The sequence below is a fragment of the Cervus canadensis genome, chromosome 8 (genome assembly GCF_019320065.1).
Source record: "Cervus canadensis isolate Bull #8, Minnesota chromosome 8, ASM1932006v1, whole genome shotgun sequence".
In the NCBI taxonomy this organism is placed as follows: Eukaryota; Metazoa; Chordata; class Mammalia; order Artiodactyla; family Cervidae; genus Cervus; species Cervus canadensis.
In genome coordinates this window covers 8186487-8212638 of record NC_057393.1, presented here as the reverse complement: position 1 = coordinate 8212638, position 26152 = coordinate 8186487, and the positions used below count along the sequence as shown (strand labels likewise).

Here is a 26152-nt window from a genome sequence, read left to right as displayed (position 1 = left end):
TCTCCTGCACCATGCTACCAAATTGGGGTTACTTTTCTACCTTCTTTGGGTGCACATTCAGAGGCCCACATGAAATCCATCACAGCCCTTTCTCCAGGACAAGCTGGCTCTTGATGTGTTAATTCAACAAACAGTCTCTCGTGACTGACCGGGCCCCCAGACAGCCTCTTACCCTTGAGAGGCTCACCAGGCCGGGGTGAGTGGACCACACCCAGAATACTAGAAAGATCATGGTAAAAAGAAGGATGGGGTCAAGATCAAGTTCAGTAGAGGAGCCCTGCAGACACTCAGAGGAGGACGGTGACATTTGGATGGAAGGATATAGAGAGATGGTTAAGAAATACTCGCAAAACTTCCAGAAGGCAATGATGAGAGGGGGGCGGGGGCTGGACGAAGGTTCAGGCCGTGAGGGGGAACCAAGAGCGGGGACCGAGAGGAGGCAGAAAAGGCTCTGGCACTCAGGCTACCAGGCAGTCAGTCTGCCAGTGGTTCCGCCCCTCCTTGTAAATTACCCTTGTGTGTAACTGTAAGTTAGAACGCAGCCTTGAGGTCAAAGGCTGATCATTACCTCAATCTGACTCCTCACTGCCATGTTCTGCAGATAACAACATAGTCGACAGGCTTACCTTCTAACCTCGATGTCCTTATCGACTGCATATCTGATGCTGTCCTTATCAACCCTGTACCTAACAGGTGCCACGTGTGAGACCCCTCCATGGGTCAGGCCCCGGGCTCAGCACTTATCATTTGCTCTGGGTGGATGGAGGGGTCAGAGGAGGTCAGCAGGGGACTCTTCTTGCCCACTCCTGATGTTTCCTTCCTGGTGGAGAGAGCGCTGCCTGTGTACCACCACTGTGTCTCCACCTGCTGAGGTCCATACCATCCCAGGAGCGTGCAAGGAAGGGCCTGGCCTCATCTCTTCCCACACAGAGTAGGCACTGCCCTCTGCTGGCTGCCCCGGGGCGGAGGTGGGGGGCAGCTGCCCCAGAAGAGGCTTCCGCTTTCCCACTGGCCTGTGACTCAGGGGAGGTCAGTGGCCCTCACTGCCCGCTTCTCACTTCAGGTATGTGATGCCCACATGCCCACTGGTTCAAGCACATTCTCCAAGGTCCACTTCAGTTGGGACCAAATACTGCATTTCTATCTTTATGCATCTTTCTCCTCCCCTGTCTCCACTGGTTCAGAACTTGGCCAGGAAAGAGGGGTTTAATTTGGGGGGCTCCCTTGAACCCTAATTTGCACTGTGCAAAGGAAGTGAAAGTTGCTCAATCGTGTCCGACTCTTTGGGACCCCATGGAGAATTCTCCAGGCCAGAATACGGGAGCAGTTAGCCTTTCCCTTCTCCAGGGGATCTTTCCAACCCAGGAATCCAACCCAGGTCTCCCACATTGCAGGTGGATTCTTTACCAGCTGAGCCACAAGGGAAACCCAAGAATACTGGAGTGGGTAGCCTGTCTCTTCTCTAGCGGATCTTCCTGACCCAGGAATCAAACTGGGGTCTCCCACAATGCAGGAGGATTCTTTACCAACTGAGCTATCAGGAACCCGTTTGTACTGCTGGTACCCAAACTACACTAAAAAAACAAGATGGAGATTATCAACCTCACATTACAGATAAGGAAACTGAGGACCAAGCAGATGTAACCACTGGCCCAGGGTCACGATAATGGAACAAAGAAACACAGGAGAGACTCAAGCCCAGGTCCATGTGGTGTTCAGGCTCACCCCACCACCTAGACTTCCTCTCCAAGGGGATATGGGATTCAACACTCAGGCTAAATGCACATCCGCATGGTGGGCACCAAACCTTTGGTTGATTGGAAAACGAAGGTGCTAGTCGAACTTGCCTCATTCAGCCCGAATCAGCCAACATGTGTCACAAAGCAAGCAGTCCAGACCCCTTTCAACAAGGAGTGAGACAATAACACAGCTTTACAGGCCTCTCAGACTCTAAAACGCACCTTCCAACTTCACAGCAAATGCGCTATGGGCTCCCGGCCCCCTCAGGGCAGCTCCCTACAAGGGCAAGCAGAGCAAGTCAGAACTTCCCCCAGATCCAGGGCCGCCCTGGGAGAAAGAGACCCGCCATCTCCAGAGGCCTCTCCCCCTCTGAGGTCACACCAATGTCTTCTCAACCACAGGGAGCAAAAAGGGTCAGCAGGCACATATTCCATTTCAAGAGAAGATGTGAAACCACCAGGTTCTTGCCCGTCATAGGAAAAGATAATTGCACCTGCCCAGGTGGTGAAGGATGGGGAAGCCTGGCATGCTACAGTCCATGGGGTCTCAAAGCGGGGGACACGACTGAGCAACTCAACAGCAAGGTGGCGCTAGTGGTAAAGAACCGGCCCGCCAATGCAGGAGACGCAAGAGATGTGCATTTGCTCCTTGGGTTGGGAAGGTCCCCTGGAGGAGGGCATGGCAACCCACTCCAGTATTCTTGCCTGGAGAATCCCGTGGACAGAGGAGCCTGGTGGGCTACAGTCCATGGGGTCGCACAGAGTCGGACACGACTGGGGTGACTGAGTACAGCACAGCCCTGTAATCTAATCATGTGCCCGTGTTGGGGTATTTTCCAGGCACCTGGATGACGAGGCGGCCTGTCTCAATATTTTAATCACAAGCGCAGTTCTGGAAAGGGTCCAGGTTTCCATTATAATGACACTCTCTGCTTTTGAGGATCTGCCAGCCTCTCTTGCTTCAGAGACCCGGAAGGCCTGGACCCAGACAAATTCTAGAAATGTAGCATGGGTGTCAGGACGAGCCTGCCCGGGCAAGAAGGCCCCCGCACACCCGCTCAGAACACTCTGAAGCTTGGAGTGGGGCTCAGGAATGCAGCATTCGAAAGCCGGCCTCCCCAGTACATCCCCTGATCTGCCCCCGACTTAATCACCACTACACAGGAGAACAGCCAAACCGCCCGACCGCCTGCCCACGGCGTCCGCTGGAAGCATCTCAGAGGGCGGCTGTGGATGCAGCCCTCTCTTTGCCCAGAGAGATGAAGCAATCAGCCTGACTAGAAGCCAAGGCGTCCTGGGGTGTCAGAGAAGCTCTCTGAGGTAGAATATGCTAGAAGTCATGCTCCCTTCCTCCACCAGGAAACATACACAGCTACATTAAAAAAATAAAATAAAATAACTGGACAAGCAATTTCAAGGAGCTCAAGAGACATTCTCCCATCCACGGTAATGAGCTCTAGAGCTGATGTATATTAAGCACTTACTGTATGCTAGGCACCACTCCAAGCCCGTATTAAGTGTCCTCTGTAGGACTTCCCTGGTGGCTCAGACGGTAAAGAATCCACCTGCAATGCCGGAGACTCAGGAGACCCAGGTTCAATCCCTGGGTGGGGAAGATCCCCTGGAGAAGGGCATGACAACCCACTCCAGTATTCTTGCCCGGAGAATCTCTTGGACAGGGGAGCCCGGCGGGCTACAGTCCATGGGGTCGCAAAGAGCGGGACACAACAGAGCGAGTGAAACCTGGCTCAGGTCTCAGGCCCCAGCTCTCAGGCCAGGGGCGAAGTGGCCCCAGGCCACTCCAATCTCAGAGCCGCGCTAACCTAGCAACGGCGGCACTCTGGGCAGTGTTATGTAACCTGACTCGTCAAGTTCTGCCTGGCCCACTACTCCAAGCTCTGCCTCGTGGCCCCCACACACCTGGCCCTGGGCTTGCAGCTGGAGGAAGACATAAATGTCGCGTATGGCTGGCGCTGATGAAACAGGCTGCTTGCGTTTCCTCTGCATCCCTTTCGAAATCAACAGAGACCGAGAACCTGCTTTCCTCTTCCACCCCCCGCCCCACTTGCTGATTCATCACCGCCTTCCCCTTCGAGAGCCATGACTGCTTTTCCCCACCCCCACCCCACGTCCCTCCTTCCTCCACTCCCATTCTGTGATCCGACCTCTTGCACATCCCGAGGGCTAAATGATTGGGCCCTGTGGTCTCCAACAGCCTCCCCGCCCTCTGATGGAGACAAAGGGAGACACCTGTCTGACCAGGCTGGCACAGGGCAAGCTGGGAACCGGTAGGGACCCAGCAAAAGACGGCTGTTAGGACCAAATGTCTTCCTCCCCAACACCCGTACTTGAAAAATATTCTGTATTGGCCCGAATCAACACAGACCCTTTACTTTTCTTCCTAGATGTGGACACTGGATGCACACACTAGATAACAGCCACCTCTGTGCTTCATTTCACGCCATGAAGACCCAGGTCTACACATAAATCATCCCGTCCTAGCACTTCGTTTTAACGGAGGAGCCTCTCAGGAAGGAAATTAGACCCCAGCAACTGAGAACAATAAAGAAACACCCTGTGCAAGATCAGAACAGTCCCCCAATGCGTTGTCAGCTAAGTGAGAAGATAGACTCTGAATCTGCAGCAAAGCAGCACAGTTAGGGCGGAAGTCAGCCGCCGTGCCCTGAGTAGCCCCACTTTCAGGTGACGCACCGTCCTCACCAGCTGATGACTGAAAGCATCACTTCTACATCACGTGCCGCTCAAGAGATGCCTGGGGATGGCGTGCTCACACAGTGACGCTCCCAGGCCAGCTACGTTTCTAGACAGTTTCTGCTTTCATTCATAGGTCAAGGAAACTCCTCTTCACAAAACAGTTTCCAAACAGCACCTCTGTAATCCTGGAACTGCTGACGACTGGGGACCAGAACAGGCTCTGGATCTGGGGTGCAGGAAGTAAGAACTGCCCAGCACAGGGAGTGTCCACTCATCTGGGAGCTTCCAAGAGGCTCCAGCCCCGCAGGAAGGGCTGTAAGAGCCGGCCCAGGAGCCGGAGCATCGGAGACCTGGGCTATTGTCCCACTTCTGGTCTGTGTGACTTGGGACTCCCTGCTCCGAGCCTCAATCCCCACATCAGTAAGAAGAGACTCCTCCCGGGCCACCCACCCTTCACTGGCCTTTTTCCTGGCCTTATTCTCCCAGCTCTTAATGCAGCTCACCGCTCAACTGTCCACGGGGCACAGACATTTCTGCCCACTCCCTTCCTAGAAGGGCAGGAACTCTTTCTTCTCCCTGTATCGGCGTGTACTATTGGATAATGAAGCGATATGAAAAGTTTTATAGAGTGCCTCTTTCCATATGGCAAGTGAAAGTGTTAGTCCCTCAGCCCTGTCTGACTCTTTCTGACCCCATGGTCTGTAGGCCACCAAGCTCCTCTGTCCATGGAATTCTCCAGACAAGAATACTGGAGTGGGTTGCCATTTCCTCCTCCAAGGGATCTTCCTGACCCAGGGATCGAACCCGGGTCTCCTGCACTGCAGGCAAACTCTTTACCAACTGAGACAGGAGTTCGTCCGATAGCTATTGAATGGACGCGGGACATACAGCACACGAAGGCTGGCACTTGGCCATAGACACAGAGGGCGTCCTCAATTCTTAGTCCCTCACCTGGGGCTTGGTCTCCATATCCCTATCACGTGTCACACCTCTCTGATGGTGGAACACCCTTCCCAATATGCAAACTCAGGACCAGATGTCAAGCTTCAGACTTCTTGGCAGAGCACCCTCTCCCAATCCTCTCCTCTCCCTGTAGAATCTGAGCCCACACTTAAATGTTCAGGCTTGAGAATTCCCTTGAAAATTAACAAGACTTGTCAATTTTTCTCCCAGTTGGGTAGAACTGAGTCAAAGCTGCCCTCTTGGGTAGGGCATGGGCTCACCGGCTCAGGGCAGCCCCGGAGTCTCCCCACCTCTCCCCATCCCCTGGAGCTAGCAGGGATTCACCTGGATGCCAGTGCACCCAGAAACCTCCAGCCAGGTCCTAGGTGGCCTTGGACACCCACAGTCTAATCACAACTCAGCTCTAACCCGAAGCATCCACTAGTGCAGGTTCCAAGGGCCTGGGGTTCCTGTGGACCAGATGGTTAACTTGGGGCTTCTCTTCTGCGCCTTCTCCAGACACCAAATAAGCAAAGTCCACTTTCCAACCTCTCCCAAACTTTCCTGCAAACACTGCCTCTTCCACACACTGGGATTAATCTTCTCCTCTTCGGGCCAGTGAAAAAGTCAAACACCTCCCCTCTCCTGGCCATGGGCAACAGCAAAAGAAGAAAAGGAAGCTACAGACACAGAGACTCACGGCGGCCACCGTGACAGTGCTGGGAACTCTGGCCATCTGATTGTCAGAGAAAAGCAAGGCAGGCAGAGGATCCACTCTGGACAAACCTGCCTCTCCATCCTGCCTCCAAACACAAGGTCCTGGATGAATTAACCCTGCTCACTGCAGTCATGCAACACCCGGAGAGAAAGAACACAAAAGCATTGCTGAATTTCCTTCAGAGGGCCAGGGAGCTGGACCTGGGAGGGGGAGAAGAGCCCCCTGCAGCTCCACTTCTGGCTCACTTGTGCACCTATACTGAGAGAGCGAGCCTGGCAAGCTGCTTCACCTGCTGGCTCAGTTCCCCCAGCCAGTGGGAGGCAGGACATTCTCCTGCCAATCTTTCAGGAGCATTAGAGAGAAAAACCTATTTGATTAAAAATTACCTAGTTAAAAGGCATTTTATTCCCATGCTATTTTAAACAAAATCATATATGATTTGTGTGCTAAGACATCCGGATTCAATCAACATACTGTTGGTAAAATTAACAAGTACCATGTTCTGGAAAGGAGGGCTCCTGATTTTGCACCACTCTGAGAAGGGGAGTAGGAAAGTTGGGAATGGAAAATGCTGTGTGTGTGTGTGGGGGGGGGGGAGCAGTTCTAGAGGAACTTGGGGCAAATCTCCAGGCCTGTTTCCCCCCGGGCACCCCAGGAGGTGCGCCCCCCGGCTGCCTTTCTGCTCCATCACCTGGTGGATGTCCTTCTAGAACCGCAGCTGGTAAGAACTGAGGCCCTGCAAACCCCTCGGCTCAGCCTCACAAGACAGCGCGCCACATCCCTTAACGGAGCGTCCTGAGGCTTCTCAGAGATAGAACTTCATTCCCCCAAACTCCGTGCCATCAACTCACCCTACGTGAATACAGCGAAGGGCCTCGGGGAACGGGAAAACGGGGCCGGGGGCGGGGAAGCTGGGCTCAGCCCCAGCCTTCATCGCCTCCTTCTCGAACCTCCTCACTCCAGGCGCGGACGTCCAGCTGCCAACAGCCAGCCCCGAGCCCCAGCCTTCAGTCTGTACCCGCCACTCCAGCCCCCGCGGGCCGACCCCGGCTGCAGGGCTGACGCGCAACGTGGGGCCGGGACCGCGACGGGGCGGTCAAGCAGCCGCGCCCAGGACCCCGGCGGCTCCGAATCCTAAACACACACGCACACACACGCGCGCACGCCGGCCAATCCGTTCGCCCGGAGGAGTCGGAAGGCGCTTCCACAACGTTTCATTCATTCTCCCAAAGGCGAGGTTCGCTTCTCCCGGGCGCCTGCATCCCGCGATCTTAAGAGGACTCCAAGGGGGCCACCTGCGCCACGACCCGTCCCCCATCAGCCCACGGCCGCCGAGTCCTCTCCACCCGCACCTATAACCCAATAGACTCGCGCTCCATCCCGATCGGCGGCGTCGCCCCCGTGCAGGGGCCGATGACACCCAGGCTCCCCGCAGCTCCGTCGCCCCGCAGCCCCCGTCGCCCCGCCACGCCGCTCTGCTCAGACCTGCAGCGCTCCGCTCGCCGCGCCCAGGCCGGCTGGGGACGCCGCCGCCGCCTCCGCCACCGCCGGGAAGCGCCGGCTCCTCCCGAGTCACACCGCCTCCGGAGCTGCGGCGGGGCGCTGGGAGGGGACAGGGGGCGGAGGGCCGGGAGGAAGAAGGCGGGGAGCAAAAGTTCAGGCAGCTCCGGGCCTCGCCGCGCCCCCGTCTCCTCCCAGGCCCGCCCACGCGGTCCCCCTCCCGGAACCCGGTCCCACGGGCTTCCGAGCCTGGGATCCCCCACCCCACGCCTCCCCGCCCGGGGCAGCCGCGGGACTGGAGCCAGGGCAGGAAGGTGGCCCCGAACCCGAGTCGGGGAGAGAGTGGCGGATAGCAAACACACCAACCTGCCCCGAGCCGCGCCTGGAAACTTCCCCGAAGTGCGCCGGGGAGCGGAGCGCATGGCTGGGGAATCCCCACCCCCACCTTCACCCCACGCGCGCTCCTAGGGAGAAAGCACCGATCGGTCGGTCAGTCGGTCCTCCGCCTGCAGAGCGCGCCCCCCGCACCCCCATTCCGACTCCTGGGGCCGTTCTCCTGGACAGCTGGCCTGTGCTTGCCCAGAGGCAGCTGTCCGCAGCGCCACCACCCCGCTGCCGAGTCCCCGGTCCCCGAGCTCTGATCGCATTCTCCCTAGCTGGAGAGGGGGGCGTGCGAGCCCTTGGCGCCGCCGCCGTTGCCTCCGAGCAGCCCTTCCCGCGAGGTTCCCGGCGCGCCGGGCGCCCAGAGCGCGGCCGGGATCGGCGGCGAGGGGACGCCCTCCGCTGGAGACGGCGATTGCCTCGGTGAGGCTGGGCCGAGGGTCGCGGGGCCCAAACCTGCCTCGGCTCTGCGCGCGCTCGCAAGTTCATTGTCTGCCTGGGCCGTCGTCGCCGCCGCCGCCTCCGCCGCCGCCGCCACCACCGCGCGGGGAGCGCCGCGGGGAGTGAGGCTGCGCGCAGCCTCCGCCGGCCCGGACTCCCTACGCCCAGCCCGGGCCGACCCCGGCGCTGCCCGGCCGGAACGCGGAGGGGCGCCGGAGCTCGGGGCCAGACACCCACCCGCCGCCTGTGGCCGCCCCCGCGCCGCGCCTGGCACCCAACTTGTACCTGAGAAGCCGGAGTCCAGCCCGGGGGCGGCGGGGGCAGCCCAGCCTCTGCGGCTCCGGCTCTGCGGGAGCGCGCCCAGCCCGGCGCCCGGAGCCCGGCATGCGGGGCGCGTCAACCTGACTCCCCGAGCGCAGGGAGGAAAAGTTTTGGGAGTGACGTGCGGTTGGCGAATGAAACATCCGAAGAGAACCCCCCCCCCCCCCCCCCCGCCCCGTGTCGCGCGGACACACATCAGCTCGGGTCTGGAATGTGAGACCAAGGCGTGCGCGCCGAGCGGTGGGTTTGCTTCCCTCCCCCTCCCCTTCCGAGTCAACACGGCATGGGCGCTGCGGTGATTCGGGATGGAAAGCAAACCGAAACCCCTCAAGTCTGCCAGTGACACGCTGCCAGAGACTTTTTTTTTTTTTAATGAACTTGGTGGTCTGGAGTCAGCCCGTGCATTGATATTCAAGGCCATGGCGCTGGTGGGTTCTGCGCCCTCTTGTATTTTTGCATCTGGAGACGGCTCTCCGGGCTCTTCGGCCCAGCCTGCTTGCTTTCACAGTGAAGGAAGGTTCAGCGGGACCCCGAGCCCGGCCGCAGTGGCCCCAGGCGCGGCAGCTCCAGGAAACCACGGGGCTGCCCGAGGTCAAGGAAGTGGGGCACCCGTGGTCGACCTGGAGACTCTCCACCGAAGATAAACCAGTTGAAGAAAACACTCTGAATTCTGAAAGACTCAAGCCCAGCCTCTCAGAAAAAAGATCTAAGAGACAGAAGCGGGGGGAGAAAGATCCTCGTCTTCGGTCACATAGCCTTTTGCCGGCCGAGTCCCCTTGACCACAGTCCAGCATCTTGTCCCAGGAGCAACCAGAAGTGGAACTGAAAATTCTCCGTGTCCAGTGCTGACACACCGCTGAGGGGTGCGTCCTGAGGGTACCTTCCCCCCACCCTTTCCTCTCTTTCTGGAAAAACATGATTTTTATTGCCCGAGGCTCCTCTCACCCCCAGAAACTATGGCCCACCCTGAGGTCATAAACTTCTGCTCAGCATCCATGGCAACTAATGCAGGGGTCACAATCAGAGGATTATAATTGCAGATGTGAAGCTGGGATGAGAGGGGAATTCTTCAAAATGGTATCTTGTTTTCCTGCAAATAATGCCTCTTACATAAAATCTACGAAGAGAGATTAATGCAGCAAAGAGACCAGCCTTAGAATCTCAGACTACATTGCTTTTTCCATATAGACTCCACTTGGTAGGTTTTGTTCATTATTATTATTTTTAAAACAAAAAGCTTTTTCTGAAAATACAATGAGCTGCTTTTTGCAGGGTTCACAATTCCCAATAGATGATGATGCCATTTTTCAAGGTCTTACACACGTTGTGGCTTTGGGGCTTATTTATTAGCTCCCAAGAAAAGCCTGCCTTTCAGTGAGGTTTATATACTCAAGTAATTGCGGGGGGAGGACACGGAGCAGTGTGCTGTTAAAGAAGGTTGGTTGTGCATGCGTCTGCAAGGAAGGCCCTGGGCCAGGCAGCTGTCAGACCAGGGTGTGCAATGGGTTTAAACAAACACAGGGAAGGTTCTGTGGAAACACCCAGAAGGAAATCCCCTCCTGTAAGGGTGTGTGGAACATTATTCCACGGCCACACATACCTCCGTCTTTCCTCTCCTCCTTCCAAGTAAACACATCTCTCTGTTGCATAGATGGCTCCGGGCCCACCCAGGCCACTTTCAAATTCAAGTGTCAGAAATCACGGTTGACATGGAGCAAATTGTTTCTAAGTATAGTCATGCTGCCGCTTTGATACAGATTCCACCAGGGACTTTCTAAAGGTATTTATACACGTGCCTGAGATTAACTGGAGGCTAGTTTTTCCTCTCAACTTTAATTTAAAAAAAAAAATCACCCAAGAATTGCCCTTGAGTCTGTTACTCTGGAGAGCTGAGAGAACACCCAAATACCAGACGTATGTGCGTGAGTGGATGGATGGACAGACGGATACGTGTCTGTGAGAGAGGCTGGTGTATCATATTGGCAACTAGTGAGTGAAAAAAAAATGCAGTTTAAGAAAACAAATGTCCCTTCCCCGGATGCACACTTAGGCCTCCATAATTCTGGAACTAAATTGTCTGAGTTCAACCCCTGCTGCTGACACCGACTAGCTGAATGACACTGGACAAGTCATTTCTTTCTTTGCCTCTGTCTGGCGCCTATAATAGCCCCTATATGCAGTTAAGTTGAATTATTGACCCCATGCAGGTTATTACACTTCTATGTCCTGTCACAGCGTCATAGTGCATGGACCATGCTTCCCCATCCCTTGACTTTGGACTTACCCACATGATTTGCTTTAGAGAATGAGATTTTGAAGAATGTGGCTGAATCAGAGGCTCGGCATGTGTTGCAGGCCTGGGCTTGCTCTCTTGTGCTTTGAATCCTTAATGAGAACACCACCAACACATCCTGAGAAGCTGCTACTTCTTCCATCAAGGCTCTGAACTAAATACACATGTAGCAGACCCACACTCAACTTGCAGCCTGGAGCCAAGTGAGTCCCCTGTACAGCTGGAATTTGAACTGCCTCAGCTGACCTATAAACACGTGAACAAGGGGGAAATGCGTGTTGCAAGGTATATGTCGGAGTTTTGTTACACAGCATTTTTGTGGCAGTGGCTGACTGATACATGCCCTCAGTGGGCTGGTGTGCAGATTCTTGACACAGTGACTGAAAAACAATAAGCACAATTCTTAGACCCTAGTTAGAGCTCCAGGATGTCAGCTATTATCAGTAATCAATGCTATTGAAAGTGGCTTTGCAAGTAACAGTAACATGAGAACTGTTATTCAGTTGCTTAATTGAATTCATGAACAAATATTAGTTGAGCAAAGATTCTACAAGACAGTGCAAGCACCTCAGAAAACTGGAAGACTGAGGACCTGCCATGATCCCCAAATTACACTCATTCACTCACTCATTTATTCATTCATCCAGCGGACATTTCCTGAATGCTTGCTCTGTGCTACACACTGGCATGAAGGTGGGAGCTACTGAGATGGTTAAGTCTCTCTGCCCTCCTGAGAATGGGGACCTACGGCTCCCTACCATGTGACATACCCTGCCAAGCGCTCCCCCTGTGGTATTTCATTTGATCTTCACAATAGCCTTGTGAGCCAATATTATTGAGTCCCCATTTTTCAGGTGGGGAGACTGAGGCTCCGAAACAAAGCAACATAGGAAGAGACCAAAGGCCACGCTCTACCTTCAGTGTGCACTAGTGTCAGTGAGTTCAGGCTCACGCGGGCACACCCATCAAGCCAGCGCAGTGAGAGCGGGGGAAAGAGGTGGACCAGCTGCATCTCCTGGCCTCACACGTGTGAGTTGCTCAGGAAATACTGAGGCTTGGAGACCCAGGTTCTGCTTCTGCCATCAGCTGTCTGTAAGACCTTGACCCCTCTCTTACTCTGCTTCCCCACCTGGAGGGAGGAAGGACCCTGAAAGCTGCAGCTCTGGGATCTTATAATGCCGCTGATACAAGAGGCATGGCTGTTGGAAGTTCATTTTGAAGGAATAAAGTGATGGGAATCACAGTTCCAGGAACTGGCCCAACAACTTGAAAACGGAAAGAACAAACCACTTGGGGGGGAAAGGAGAGAAGGTCAGACTATGGGCACTGCTCATTACAAGCCCCAACTCAACAGCCGCAACGTTGCTTTCGGTCACTGTACTATAGGAGCGTTGAGACCAGAGCGTTTGGGGTCTCCCCAGATCCTCCTATCAGAATGGAATGCTCCTTTATTTTTAATTATTTATTTAATTTTAAATTTGGCTGCAGCGGGTCTTAGTTGCCGCATGTGGGATCTTTGCTCTTCGTTGCAGCGTGAGGACCTTACTCTCGGCATGAGGGATCTAGTTCCCTGAGCAGGGATCGTACCGGCCCCTTGCATTGGGAGTGCAGAGTCTTAGCCACCAGACCACCAGGGAAGTCCCAGGAATGCCCCCCTTTTATCTGTCAGAGGACTTAACTTACCACCTAATCCCCCTTAATTTTCAGTTAACGCTTTAGCAGAGCCTGGGATAAAGTTCAGTTCACCTTCACTTTATTCCCAAGTGTGAGGCCCTTTCCACAGGGACAGCCTGGGGGGGCGGAAGGCTACTGGAGTCAGAGTTCCTTCGCTGGGGAGGGCCCCCCTCGGGGCGATGGGGGTCCCTGGGCCTCAGGGCACGGGCTCTCAAATTTGTTTCGGTGGACATGGCTTCAACTCTCTGCCACTAGCAACGACCTGCCCCCAGCCCTGTGACTTTGACGAATTTAGACTGCTCAGTAACCTGAAGTGCATTTCAATTTCATAAATTTAAAAATACTCTAGTTAGACAGATCCCTTCTGCAGTAATGCATCCATTAAGTGCACTTTAAGCCAATTTTGGTATGCTAATCCATCACAAATCGACGTGAAATTCAGGTTCTTGTGAAAATTTCCTACACTCGATCCAAAACCTCAACCGGATTTAGGATAATAGCAAATTCCTTAAAGCTGTGGACTTCAACTCTGTTTCAAAACTTCAGTGAAGGAAAGCAACAGGCCTGTTCTAAACAAACACCAGAACAGGTGTATTTACATAAGAGCTGCCTATTCTAACAGGGTGGCCCAGGGGATCAGTTCTCTTGCTCTCAAGATGCTCCCATAGCTGGAAGGCTTTAGAACTCTACTTTGGAGATCCCTCCAGGGAAATCTGAGAGACTGTAAGCCCTTTGAGGGTGAGAACAGGGTCATGTAAGTCTCAATATTCCCAGCCCCTATCTCAGAGCCTGACGCAGCGGACACTCCCAGTCAATGCCTGGACACTCCCAGGCATTCCGGTGAATGCCCCAGTTGGAATTTCCTGGCTTGATTAGCAACTTATCCACCAAACTATTTTCTAAAATCAAATGCTTTCCCCACCAATGAAGCCCGGGGATCCTGCAAGCACAGGCAGAAACCTCTGAAGGAAAATTAGACGAGGACTCCAAGCGATTTTAGTGATGACAATGTCATCACCTCTTTATCCTCCACGAGTCAGCGTATGGCCAGTAATTGGCGACACGAAGAACCTACGGGTGATGAGAGAGACATAATGTCATTGTTATCACCATCTAAGACTCTGTCGCTACCAGCTGTTGACGGGCATCGCCTTATTAACTGGATGTTTTTAGCTGCATAATAGACATTTAGCCAATAAAGTTTACAGCCGGTAGCATTTTCACTTACTTGTTTCTGTCATAAGATCTCCAACCCACCCAACACAAAAATGAGCTGTTGATTTGGTAAATTTAGAGCAGCACTGCCTGCCGTAGTTGTGAAATACCTGAGCCTTCTAAATACATTCCACTTTCCTGATTGAGCCTTAGAGACTCCTAGCAGGTCTTGGTAATTTGCACCCCCTTCCCTGCCCACCTTTGCTGCTGGGTCCAACCCAGACCAGACCTGCTTCACCCCTCGCTACCGCAGTTCTCTAAATTCCCCACCACACACCTGCCCAGATGCCTGAGGCAGGCACGCCAGTGTCATCCTTAACTCTTGTCTCTTTTACCCCCCCATCTCCCATTAGCCATCATCTTCTTCTCAAGCCTGGGTTGGTTTTTTTTTTTTTTAATGCAGATTCCTTGGCTCCAGAACCAGAGATTCCACTTCAGTAGGTCTGAGGTAAGACTCCAGGATCTGAAACTCTGGGAGTGGTACGTGTTTAATATACACGTATATTATACAGTATACAGATACAGTGGTATCTGTTTAATATACAGATTAAACAACCCTCTTCCCGCTCTCTCCCTTGGGCCTCTTGCAGCAGCTTCTAGCTACACTCTCTGCCTCCTTTCCTTGACTTCCACTAACTGGTTCTTTCTGCAAGCACAGTCAGCATCTTTTCCAACACTCTAATCTGAGCATGTCAGCCCCACAATGCCTCCCTTGCACCCAAAGGTGAGTCCAGCCCACAGTGCCAGGCAGGGTCCCAGGCCCCTCTCCCTTCCCAGCCCTCACACGCCGATCAGCGCTGTTCACACTGCCTCCCCAAGTGGCCCAGGGACAGCAGACATGATCACGCTGAGATGAGTTCTAGGACAGTGGCATCACCAGGCATTTCCAGGGACTATCTGCTCTTGGATGAAGGGTTAACTCGAGAAAAGTCGCTTTCTTACAAGTTTCTTCGATGACATTAAAATCCAGCATGACGGTGGCCCCTTCCCTTCCCCAGGCCTGACATGCCTGCCCGTGACATGAGGGTGGAACTGGGTTCTCTCCTGGCACTGAGCCCCTCCAAGTGTCATCAGCATCTTGATTACCCATCACAAGGAGTGATAGAAGGTGATCTGCTCTCTGTCTGTATTAGTCTCCTGCAGCTGCGTAACAAATGGCCCCAAGCCCAGTGACTTCAAACAGCACCTTCTAACTACCGCACGGTTCTGTGGCTCAGAAGTCTGATGGATGCTCTGCTCTAGGTCTCACAAGAGTAAAACCAAGTGGACAGCAGGGCTGGGCTCTTACCTGCCGGTCCTGGGGTGGAAGCCCTCCCAAGCCCCTTTCAGGTGGTCAGCAGGATTCACTTCTTTGAGGTTACCGAGTCCCCACGTCCTCGCTGGGTGCTGGTTTGGGTTTGGTGTCTACACCCAGAGGCCACCTCTCCTCACAGGGCCCCTTCTATCTGCCAAGCAGCAACAGCACTCAAGTCCTTCTTGTCTTGGGACCCCTGTGCTCATTCTTTCTGGGCTCCTGTGATGACACAGAGACCATCCAGGAGAATCCAAGGTTTTAATCATGCAGGATAACCTCCTTGTCTTGATAAGGTTGACTGATTAGCAACCTTAACTGTGTCACAAAGGTCCCTTTTGCCATGTAACCTACACGTTCATAGACATGACCCCAGGGACAAAGGTGATGGGGTTCATTTAAAGTTCGGCCTCCACACTTCACTGTTAGGAAATCTGAAAGGTTGGCTCCTCTTGCCCACATCCGTTCTTCCGGGAACATTTCCTGAGCAGGTCCAGAGATGCCATGCAAGAGCTCTCCGAACATCAGCCCTGCCCTCCAGAAGCGCACGATCTAAAAGGACGTGGAAGGGAGAATCAACTGCCAAGCCTATGCCAGGGCTAGAGCAGGGGCCTGGCGGGGGGCAGGTTTTTCACGCACTCAGTAGGAAGCTGGTCTGCACAAGGGTCCCCAACCCCCAGTCATCCAGGCTGCTCGCAGGTTTTGCTTTATCTGGAACACTCTGTGCAGTGATTCACTTGCTACGTTCTTTCACTATGCTCACATAGAAGCAATTTACATACTGAAATATATCCAGATAAAGTGTAAGGCAGCTGGAAGTTGCTTCAATAATGGAGTGTGGGAAGAGTGGGCTGATGATGGTTGGAGCTAGAGAGTGGGATGTCAGGCACCCATCTCTATTTCTGGGCTGCATTTGGACATGTCCACGGAAGAAAGCTGAGCACCAAAGAACTGATGCTTTTGAACTGTGGTGTTGGAGAAGACTCTTGAGAGTCCCTTGGACTGCAAGGAGATCCAACCAGTCCACCCTAAAGGAGATCAGTCCTGGGTGTTCATTGGAAGGACTGATGTTGAAGCTGAAACTCAAATACTTTGGCCACCTGATGCAAAGAACTGACTTATTTGAAAAGACCCTGATGCTGGGAAAGATTGAAGGCGGGAGGAGAAGGGGATGACAGAGGATGAGATGGTTGGATGGCATCACTGACTCAATGGACATGAGTTTGAGTAGGCTCTGAGAGTTGGTGATGGACAGGGAAGCCTGGAATGCTACAGTCCATGGGATCGCAAAGAGTCAGACACGACTGAGCTACTGAAGTGAACAGCACAGAGAGTTTGGGAAAATATCTTTATAAAAGATCATGTGTTTCATCATAAATGGGAAAACCACTATCATTCACCATAAAAAGTTGTCCAAAAGTACATATAATTAAAAGACAGCAAAGTGGTCACATTCCAGCAAGGCTGGACGGGTATTTTCTCCCTGTTAGGAAAATTAGTAAGTGTCAGAGTTTAAGGACTAGGACCCAGGAGGGCGTCCTCACTGAGACGGTTTTAAGAAGACGTAACAGTTTTCTTTGGGCCTTCTTTGGTTGCTCAGACAATAAAGAATTTGCCTGGAACACAGGAGACCAGGGTTCAGTCCCCAGGTCAGGACGATCCCCTGGAGAACGGAATGGCGACTCTCTCCAATATGCTTGCCTAGAGCGTTCCATGGACAGAGGAGCCTGGTGTGCTATACAGTCCATGGGGTCATAAAGAGTCAGACACAACTGAGTGACTCACTTTTTTTTAAGTTCTCTTCAAATCCTTCTGATAACTTTCCCAGTAAGCAGCTCCACTGTATTTAACACCTGGTCCATGTACCCCTAAAAGGCCCCTGTGGTCTGGACAGACTCTGAGGCCCTTTGGGATGCTGCAGTATCCCAGTTTGTGACTGTGGATGTGCTATACACTGGTCTGGGGGCAGGGTTGCGGGTGGCGGAGGGACTGGAGGGTGGAGAGGAACAGCCCAGGCCACCAGGGAGAGTCGCCTTAAATGAGGAAAGCGTGAACCCTGAATTAGGCCTCCTCCGACCTTGGCACCTGAATCTTTTCTCCAAACCTCACTCTCTCCTCCCACCCAAGACGAGACCCCTAAGCACTGCTCACACCCCCATCCCAAGCTGCCCTTGGGCAAGAGCCTGTGGGCCCCCACACCTAAAAGGAATGTCTAATGAAGGCTTTTCTGCCTACCCCAGGTCTCAGAGGTGCCTGCAGGGAGCTTTGTTCTCATAAGTTTCAGGCATCCTGAACACTTGAGGAGGTTGAGATGGGAGGCCCTCAGCAAAGGCAGGACCTGGGGGGCTAAACCCATGGGTCGCATTAGTGGAACTTGAGGAGGCTGGCTTCAGGGCTGGCCCATGACATCTGGTCCATTCCTGAGTTGGGGAGTACCCTGAACAGAGCACTGATCCAAGGGGCAATGGGCCCACCCCATCTCTTGCCCTCCCCTCCATCCAGAATTGAGCTGTGAGTCCTTCTGGGACAGGAGATGCCGGTCTACACCACAGCCACAGGGGAAGGAGAGGGGAAGAATTGGACCAGTCCCTCCCTGGGAACAGAGGATCCTCTCCCAGCCTCACTGCTGCACAGAGACGGAGAAGAGGCTGCTTCTTGCACACCTGCCTGATGCCAGACAGGGGACCTTGCCCATTGCTTCCAGCTGAGATGCTGTTGCAGGAGATGAGGGTGGGCAGTGGGGAAGAGTGGGGTCTGGGGCACTGTGGAGCACCCACACCCATCCCACCAGGCAGCTGGGTCTTAGCTCCTGCTAGATGGGGCCTGGGAGCCAGAATTCTGAGATTTATTGTTATATCACCCAACTTTAAAAGTAATCTTGGATGGGCAACTAAATCAGAAAAAAATGTTGTACAGCAGAGTGGGAACCAATCCTTTCAGACTGCAGGAGAGACATCCAGGCACACACCATTTCTATAGCTCCGAACCGAAGGCTCCTGACATTTCAGCAAACTGTGTCCGTGAACGTCTGGGAGGGGCTGAGAGGATACCATCCCATTTTACAGGTCAGAAAACTGAGGCTCCCAAAGGCACACAGCTTCACAAATGGCAAATCAGGAGATGAAGTGGAGCTCACTGCCCCTTGAATTGGTTCTCTCCTTGGGGTACCCAATCCCCAAACCCAGAAATGAGCCAGATGTCGCCTGAGAGTCCCATCCAGCAGGTTAGCTCTGAAAAGGCTGGAGCACTGGCTCGGGGTCCCCTCCAGGGGCCCGGGGGCCACCAGTCACCTCCCTCCCCATCCGCGTACTTCCACACCAGTGGCACACGCCTAGCCAGCTGTGTCACAGCAGGTGTGCTGTACCTGGCCTCTGATTGGCCCGCAGGAGGCAGGATTCTGGGAGGAGGAGTCAAGAGGTGAGGAGAGCATCTCCTGGACCCAGAGACCCCTGGGCTCTGCAGCACAGAAGGGCCTGCTGTCCCTCTTTCCTGAGCCCGGGGGAATCCATTGCCTTTGTGCCAAGGTGAGGGAGGACCTGTTTTCCCTGAGGTGCCCACCGGAGGCTGAGTTGGAGATGAGTCGCCCACTTCACCCACTGCCACTGATGTCCCTGTGAATCCCAGGTGTCCTGCCACGGGCTTCCCCTGAAACCAGCCTCACGCAGGGCTTCCCTCCTGCCTCACAGGGGCCCAGGACCTTTAATGTTCACCTCAAAGGGGCTGAGTGGTGCTTCAGGGACCACGACTCAGACATTTGTATGACACGTCTTGTCAACCAAACTAAGTCATCCCTTCTCAGGGTGTGTTCAGGGTCCGTCGGGGTTCTTGTAAAAACAATTGTTTCTTCTTTCAGTTCAGCCTGAGAGCTGAGTTGATATTTGAAGAGTCGAGGAATCAAATATTCATAAAATGACTACATGATTCTTATTTGGAATATTAATTATGTGAAGGGAACAACAGAATCAGTTTTTTTTTTTTTTTATTAAGCCCTGATGAAGGAGCTGTCCCCAGACTCTACTAAAAGCCTAACACAAATAAACAAGGTCCCACGTGCCGCTGCCTGACCTCAGTGAGGACGTGCCCCAGGCAGAGGCCACAATAACAACAGCACCTGAAAAAAATCAAACCTAGTACCTCTAGGGCTTTACATTTCACAGACACTTCCACATTCGTCCAGTCCTTTGGGTTCCTGTTGTTCGGTTGCCAAGTGGTGTCTGACTCTTGGCAATCCCATGGACTGCAGCACACCGGGCTTCCCTGTCTCCCACCATCTCCCGGAGTTTGCCCAAGGGCACGTTCTTTGAATTGGTGATGCCATCCAACCATCTCACCCTCTGTTGCCGTCTTCTGCGTTCAGTCTTTCCCAGCATCAGGGGCTTTTCCAGTGAGTCGGCTTGGGTCCCTGCTCTTGCTGTTGCTGTTGATTAAGCCACTTCAGTCGTGTCCGACTCTGTGCGACCCTATGGATTGCAGCCCGCCAGGCTCCTCTGTCCAAGGGATTTTCCAGGCAAGACTTACTGGAGTGGGTTGCTGCACCTACCTCTTAAAGGTCCATATTGGACATGTTGAGACACCTTTATATGAAGAAGCAGTGGGCTCAGAAAAGCGCTCCCCAAGTGGTACCGTGGTAAAGAACTTGTCTTTAGGAGGAGTTTTTTGCAGGAGACTTTTGCAGGAGACTCTGGTTTGGTCCCTGAGTCAGGAAGATCCCCTAGAGGAGGGAATGACAACCCACTTCAGTATTCTTGCCTGGAAAATTCCATGGACAGAGGAGCCTGGCAGGCTGCAGTCCAGGGGGGGTCACAAAGAGTCGGACAAGACTGAGCTCACAGGCTCAAAAGGAGAAAGGGTCTTGCCCAAGGACTCAGCTAAGCAGTCCTAACTGTAAAGGAAGGGTCCAGTCCAAGGCCAGTGCTTTCCCTTCTAAACCCGCCTCACTCGGCAGATCTCAGCCTTATTGCAGCCCTGAGGAAATGCATTCCTACCAGCCTTTTACAGACAAGGAAACTGTAGCTGAGAGGGTTACAGTGGGGCCCCTTCTTCCCAAATGCCCTGTGACGTTCACCCACCCATCCTTCTACCCTCAGGAGGCTCCTGGCACCCTAGGACCCTGACTCATTTCTGCAGGATCAGTGCCCCACGAGGATGGTGGTGTTCGAGGGTGTTTTTCAGTCCTCTTTGCTTTCCAGCTCCATAGTTCAAAAATATCAACACACCAGCACCACAGAACACAAGGTCTTCTGCACCTTGGCTAACTTCCTGCTGACTCAGCCAGACTGGGAAAGGGCCAATTGTGGTAACTTCTCCGGCCGTGTGAGAGAAATATTTATTGTTGAATGGTCCTCTGTTTAATAAAAGGTGCTCAGCCCTCTCCACTGGGCAGAGAAGATCCCACAAGTGTGGCTGTCGTCCCAAGCCTGTCCCTTTCGTGTGGGATGATTCGGGGGGGTGGGGGTGCTGCCTTCTCTCTGGGTCTAGCAGGGCTTGCATCTTCTCTCTGCAGAGGCCGGGTGCAGCCACGATTTACAGAGGCTGGAGCAGAGTTTCTGGTTCCCATTTTCACCCTGAGGCGCTTTTCCTCAAAGAGCCTGGCCAAGGTCTTGACCCCTTGGCACCTCTGAGTACCCATCTGTGAAATGGCTAGAATATAATGCATGTGTTGACTGACATGTAAAGAGCCTGCCTCTGATGAGGACCAGGGTACTCCTCCCTGGAGGCTGGACCATGGCTCTCAATAAACTCAAAAAGAGCCTTTGAAATGCCTGAGCGCAGCAGAGAAACCGGCAAAGGACTCTGGGGCTCACGAAGACCATCTCTCCAGTTCAGCTGTGCGCGAGACTTTTGATGATGCTTGTGGGAACAACTCCTGTCTGCGGAGGACGGGAGGAAACAGCCAGTTTCAGAAAGGAGTCCTTTACAGTATATTGGATTCCAAATCCCAGAGACCAGAGGCCAGGGGGATTCGTCATGTTTCTGTTACCTCAAGAGTTGCAAAGAATGATGTCAACGTGATGTGTCCCAGCAGTCCTCTGTGGTAAAGGTGTACTTCCAAGTGCCATAATTAGCACCTCGATTTTGTCCTCTAAGCCCTCCTGGCCTGCCCCAGGATTGGATGTGTTCAGACTAGGAATTGATCACCAGCTTCAGAACTTCCCTGCAATGTGGGAGACCCAGGTTTGATTCCTGAGTCAGGAAGATCCCCTGGAGGAGGGCATGACAACCCACTGCAGTATTCTTGCTTGGGAAATCCCATGGACAGAGGAGCCTGGCGGGCTTCAGTCCACGGGGTCACAAAGAGTCAGATGAGACTGAGTAAATAACACTTTCACTTTCACACCTCAGAACTTCTGCAGCTGAGATGACGGAGTGGGGGCCGTGGGTGCTTGTGCTTTTAATCCATCAGCCTCCCCTTTGTTCTTCCAGGACTGGTTGGTTTCCTTGTCTCCCCCAAGTGTGCCCAGCAGGCGTCTGTGCATGGAGGGTGGCTGATAAGCAGGGCCCAGCCTAGGACAGGGGAGGCAGACAGGAGGTCTGGGCTCTGTGGACTGATGACTCTTTAGCCCAGTCCTCTCTCCCAAGCCCTGTTACATCCCATGGCCAGGGCAGAGGCAGGGAAGTTCATCTTCCCTCAAAACTACCCCAACCTCCCTGATCCCATTGCAGACCAGGGTACCCAGTGAGGAGGCTGAGAATTGCTTTGATCTCATCCCTTCTTTCCAGCTTTCAAATGGTCTCTTGATTCTGTTTGTTGACAGCTGAAGGCTTACCCTCTCCTCCCACCCCCTTGCTGTGGCCCCAATTCAGGCGTCCACTCCCGTTGCCCAGATTCCTGCCTCCTAATGAGTCTCTTTGCCCCTAGCCACGCCCTCCAATCTTTAGTAGCCAGAGGCCTCCAGTGTGACCCACTATCTCATCCTCACCACCACCCAGCCCTCAGGCCCCACCTTCCTTGCTCTCCTAATTGCAGGAGCCCTTATCTGCTTGAGGTTTCAACATACCTGGGCCCTCCCTTCACCTGGGAGGCTCTGCCCACCTCTGCCTTCTGCATTTCCCAGCCCTCCCTGTGGTTCGATGAGACCGCGGGGCAGATGCTGGTCAGGGGACTGTCGGTAGGACGGTGCGTGTCATTTCTGGCTGAAGCACAGAAGAGGGGGTGGGCGCTCTCCCTGTGCTGTCTGGGGAGGGGTGGACCCCCAAAGCAGACTCCATCACTGAGCCACCGCAAGGCGGACACCTCATGGCCAGTCTTTCAACAAACATGGCCTGTGTGAACACAGAGCAAATGATGTGAGCCTTGCAGTGACTGTAACAGAGGCCTCGCCCACCCAGATTGATGGCCTGGGGAACTCCTTTCCCTCTTCCACCCATTGAAGAGCCACCCCCTCTAGAAGCCCCCACCCCAGGTCCCCAGTGAAACTCACATCCCCAGCCTGTGCTTCCACAATATCCTGTGATCCACCTGAAGCGAGGAACTTGGTCATCACCATCTTTGCAGTCCCTGTCACCATAATCATGATGACGTCTGAATGCTTTACACACATACCCCATCTCATCTAACCCTCATGATCAGGTATATACTCTTTCTTCCTCCCATTTTGCAGACCAGGAAACTGAGGCTCTGAGAGGTTATGTGGCTTGTTCAGTTGCCCATGTCCAAGGGGTGGTCCATCCAAGCCCATAGCCGATGTGCCCCAGCACTGCTGGACCCCTTCTTTATCCACGTCTCTATCCCCACACTCAGCACACAGTGGATGCTCGGTGAAGTTTGTCGACTGAATCCATAAATGATGCTGACTTTCTGGCCTTCCTTTTTTTGTAGGAGACCTCAGGGGACAGGTGGGGCTGCTCCCGGGTGCTGGGACAAAGTGTCAAGTGTTGCCAAGATAGGCCTCTTTTACGCCTTCTTTCCAGGGCAGCTCATGCCATTTTCTCTCAACTCAATTTGCAGGAGACTCCTGTGTGTGTGTGTGTGCTGGAGCCTGGGGTTTTGTTTTGCTTTGTTTTTGAAAGGAAACTCTGAAAGGAGTAGGGTAGACACAGTCCTCGTCGCTTGCCTCTACCTTGACACTAAGATTCAGAGGCCTTGGCCCCCCAGTTCTAGAGTAGCCCCCAAATTTGCATAATGCTCCCCTGCGTGCAGAGCACCTTTTAGGCGTCTTCCCTTGTTTGGTTCTCAATGGTGGAGTTATTGTCCCCATTTCCTAGAGGAGAACACTGAGGCCCAGAGATGTTGGGCAATCACCCCTTCTCAGCCAGCTCCCCAGAAGCCTCGCTGTGGCGTGAGCCCAGGTCCTCTGGGTATCAGAGGTCACGTGACCTCCCGGCCTCGTGATGCCTCTGCTGTGGGGTGGGAGGGGGCGGGGGTGCAGGTAGAAGACTCTCCCTGGGCTGGGCCCTGAGACCCGCTGCCCATGAGCACTGCGGGGAGGGAGCCAGAGGAGCTTGTCTCTGGTGTCACATTTAGCACAAGGGAGCCACTATGCCGATTGTCTTCCTTCCTGGGCAAAAAGAAAATCGAACCCAAGGTGACAAGTGAGAAGACAGTGTGAAAGACCTCGGGGAGGCCACTTCCGGGAGGGGGCATGGAGGAGAGCTGCCGGGTGAGCAGACAGTCTGGGTGTTGTGATTTCCCAGCTGGCGGCGAGATGCCAGGCCCCGGGACAAGAGAGACACTCGGCGCTGCCCAGCAGGCTGTGCCACCTACAACCACTCTGCTCAGCTGCCCAGTCGCTCGGCCTCCAGGGACCAGTGGAAGGTCGTTGTTTGATTTTTTTTCCACCAGTTAGGCCTTATTTGAGACCCACTGAAACAGTCAGTTGGGTTTGAATTCACTACCCCCCTGCCCCAATCACTTCTCGGCCTTTTGGCTAACATCAAGTGTGAATTCACTCCCCGGATTGGCTTGTGGCCTCTTCAGGAGATGAGAAAATCCACAACCAAAGGCCATCGAGAGAGACAGAAGAAGAGAGGGTCCCTTTTCTTCCTCAGGACTGCTTAGATTCCCAGAGCAGTCATGGCCACGTCGTCTCGAGGCAGAGGACAAAGCCGTCTTGCAGAACCGATGGGATCACGAGAACAAGGTCAGAACCTTGACACCCCATCTGGAGCCTGTCCTGCTCTGGTCTTCTGGTTATGAGATGTCTGGGTGACAGTCGAAACCACTTTGAATTGAGGCCTCTTATTCCTTGGAGCAAAATTATCCTAAATCAATGCACCAAGAGTCTGGGCCTTCTCCTGGAGGTGATGGAGATCAGATGAAAAACGTGGTGGTGGATGGATGGATGGGTGGATGAGTGGACAGATGTGTTAACAGATGGGTAGATAGCCCTGCCTGATCTAAAAGCATGAAGCTGCCATAAAGAAGACTGGATCTTCCAGAGGGAGGCTTCGGGAGTTCAGAGCAGGAAAGATTGTCATCCGGTAGGAGCAGGAGCCCCACTGGTCCATCACCAGGCGTGGGGAGTTCACCCATCCTGCCACTGGGAATATGCTACCGTCTAGAAGGACATCAGACCTCCAGCATCACAGGGCGCCCACCAGAGGCGCAGTGCCATCACCTCTCCATCCTCGGAGACAGCGCTGAGCCTGACTTGTCAACCCATGGTCATTGGAGGGCATCATTAATTGAAAACACAACCAGGTAATCACGCCATCACCTCCTGATCCCTTTACCAGTAAACAATGGGAGAAATCTCTCAGAAGCCCAGGAAGTGCCAGTGTATGGTCTTTAGAGAGCAGAAGGGATCAAGTTAGGATATTTATTTTGCATGTGCTGCTCCAGTGAGTGACACAGCCTGAGACTGTGGCCTGCTGGATCCTAGTGTCCATTCAATGTTTGGTAAGTGGACCACAGGACACTCAGGGCACTTATCAGATGTTTGTGTGGAGTTCACCCCAAATCTCTCCTAGGGGCCTCAGCTGGGAGGCACGTGCAATCACACACCGCTGGGATGACATCGCAACTCTGCCATTTCCTGACGCGGTTGGCCACAGAGCTGACCCTTCACATCTCTGCACCTCAGTTTCCCCAAACTATTTTTTTTTTTTGTAAGTGTTAGATCTTCTTTGGGGGCATGTGGAGCTCTTTGCAGGAATTGAAGGCAGAGAATTATGGGGAATAGAGGGAGGGGGAACAAGGGGAGGAGCAAGGCTGGAGGAGGGGGACTCGATGGCTTCTAATTAGAAGTAAACTTTTTCCCATCTTCAACCACCTACCATTTTATTCTCTTCCATGGTAGCTCAGATGGTAAAGAATCTGCCTGCAATGCGGGAGACCTGAGTTCAACCCCTGGGTTGGGAAGATCCCCTGGAGGAGGGCATAGCAACCCACTCCAGTATTCTGACTTGGAGAATCCCCTCAGACAGAGAAGCCTGGTGGGCTATAGTCCACGGGGTCACAAAGAGTTGGCCACGACTGAGCGACTAAGCACAGCACCCCACGTGTACTCACTGCTACACCTTTGAGCTGAGCTTAAATCGATGGTCTTGAAGGTGCTTCCTACGTTGGCCCTCCTGATTCCACATTATCACCACCCAGAAACAGGAGTGCTCCAGGGGAACCCAAGGCTTCCTGGATTTCTCTAGCATCCTCATGCTCTGCTGGCCACAGAGACAGCCTGGGGTTTACCTCTGACTTCAATCCTTTAAGGCTCATAGATCCTTCTTTTCCTTTCCAGAAAAGGCCCTGTATGGTCATTTTCCCATCATCTTTCAAATCTCCCACAGCATCTTCAAGACCTCAGCCTGTGCGGCCAGCATTACAGATTATAGATGAACCCAGGGAGCAGGACTTTCCCATGCTCATGGATGGGAAAGCCTGCAAGTGCAGAAATTACATTGGTTCCAATGGAAACAGAATCCTCCTATCCAAGAAGTCAATGCAACAGATGCCTTTGTTCTAGAACATTCTCTATCTTTCTCCC

At 53.5% G+C, this 26152-nt stretch overlaps 1 protein-coding gene across 3 annotated transcripts in view; it reads right to left on the bottom strand.

The window, feature by feature from the left end:
- Nucleotides 1–8870, bottom strand: part of CHST15 (carbohydrate sulfotransferase 15) — a 77158-nt gene extending 68288 nt beyond the window's left edge. The window contains exon 1 of one of the 3 annotated variants that reach the window (XM_043475186.1): nt 8722–8870. The gene's annotated coding sequence lies outside the window, so the exon portion shown is untranslated. Of the gene's footprint in view, nt 1–6965; nt 7373–7599; nt 7735–8721 lie in introns of those variants that run through there. The other 2 variants (XM_043475187.1, XM_043475188.1) reach the window with 2 other exon arrangements.
- Nucleotides 8871–26152: the final 17282 nt, after the last annotated feature.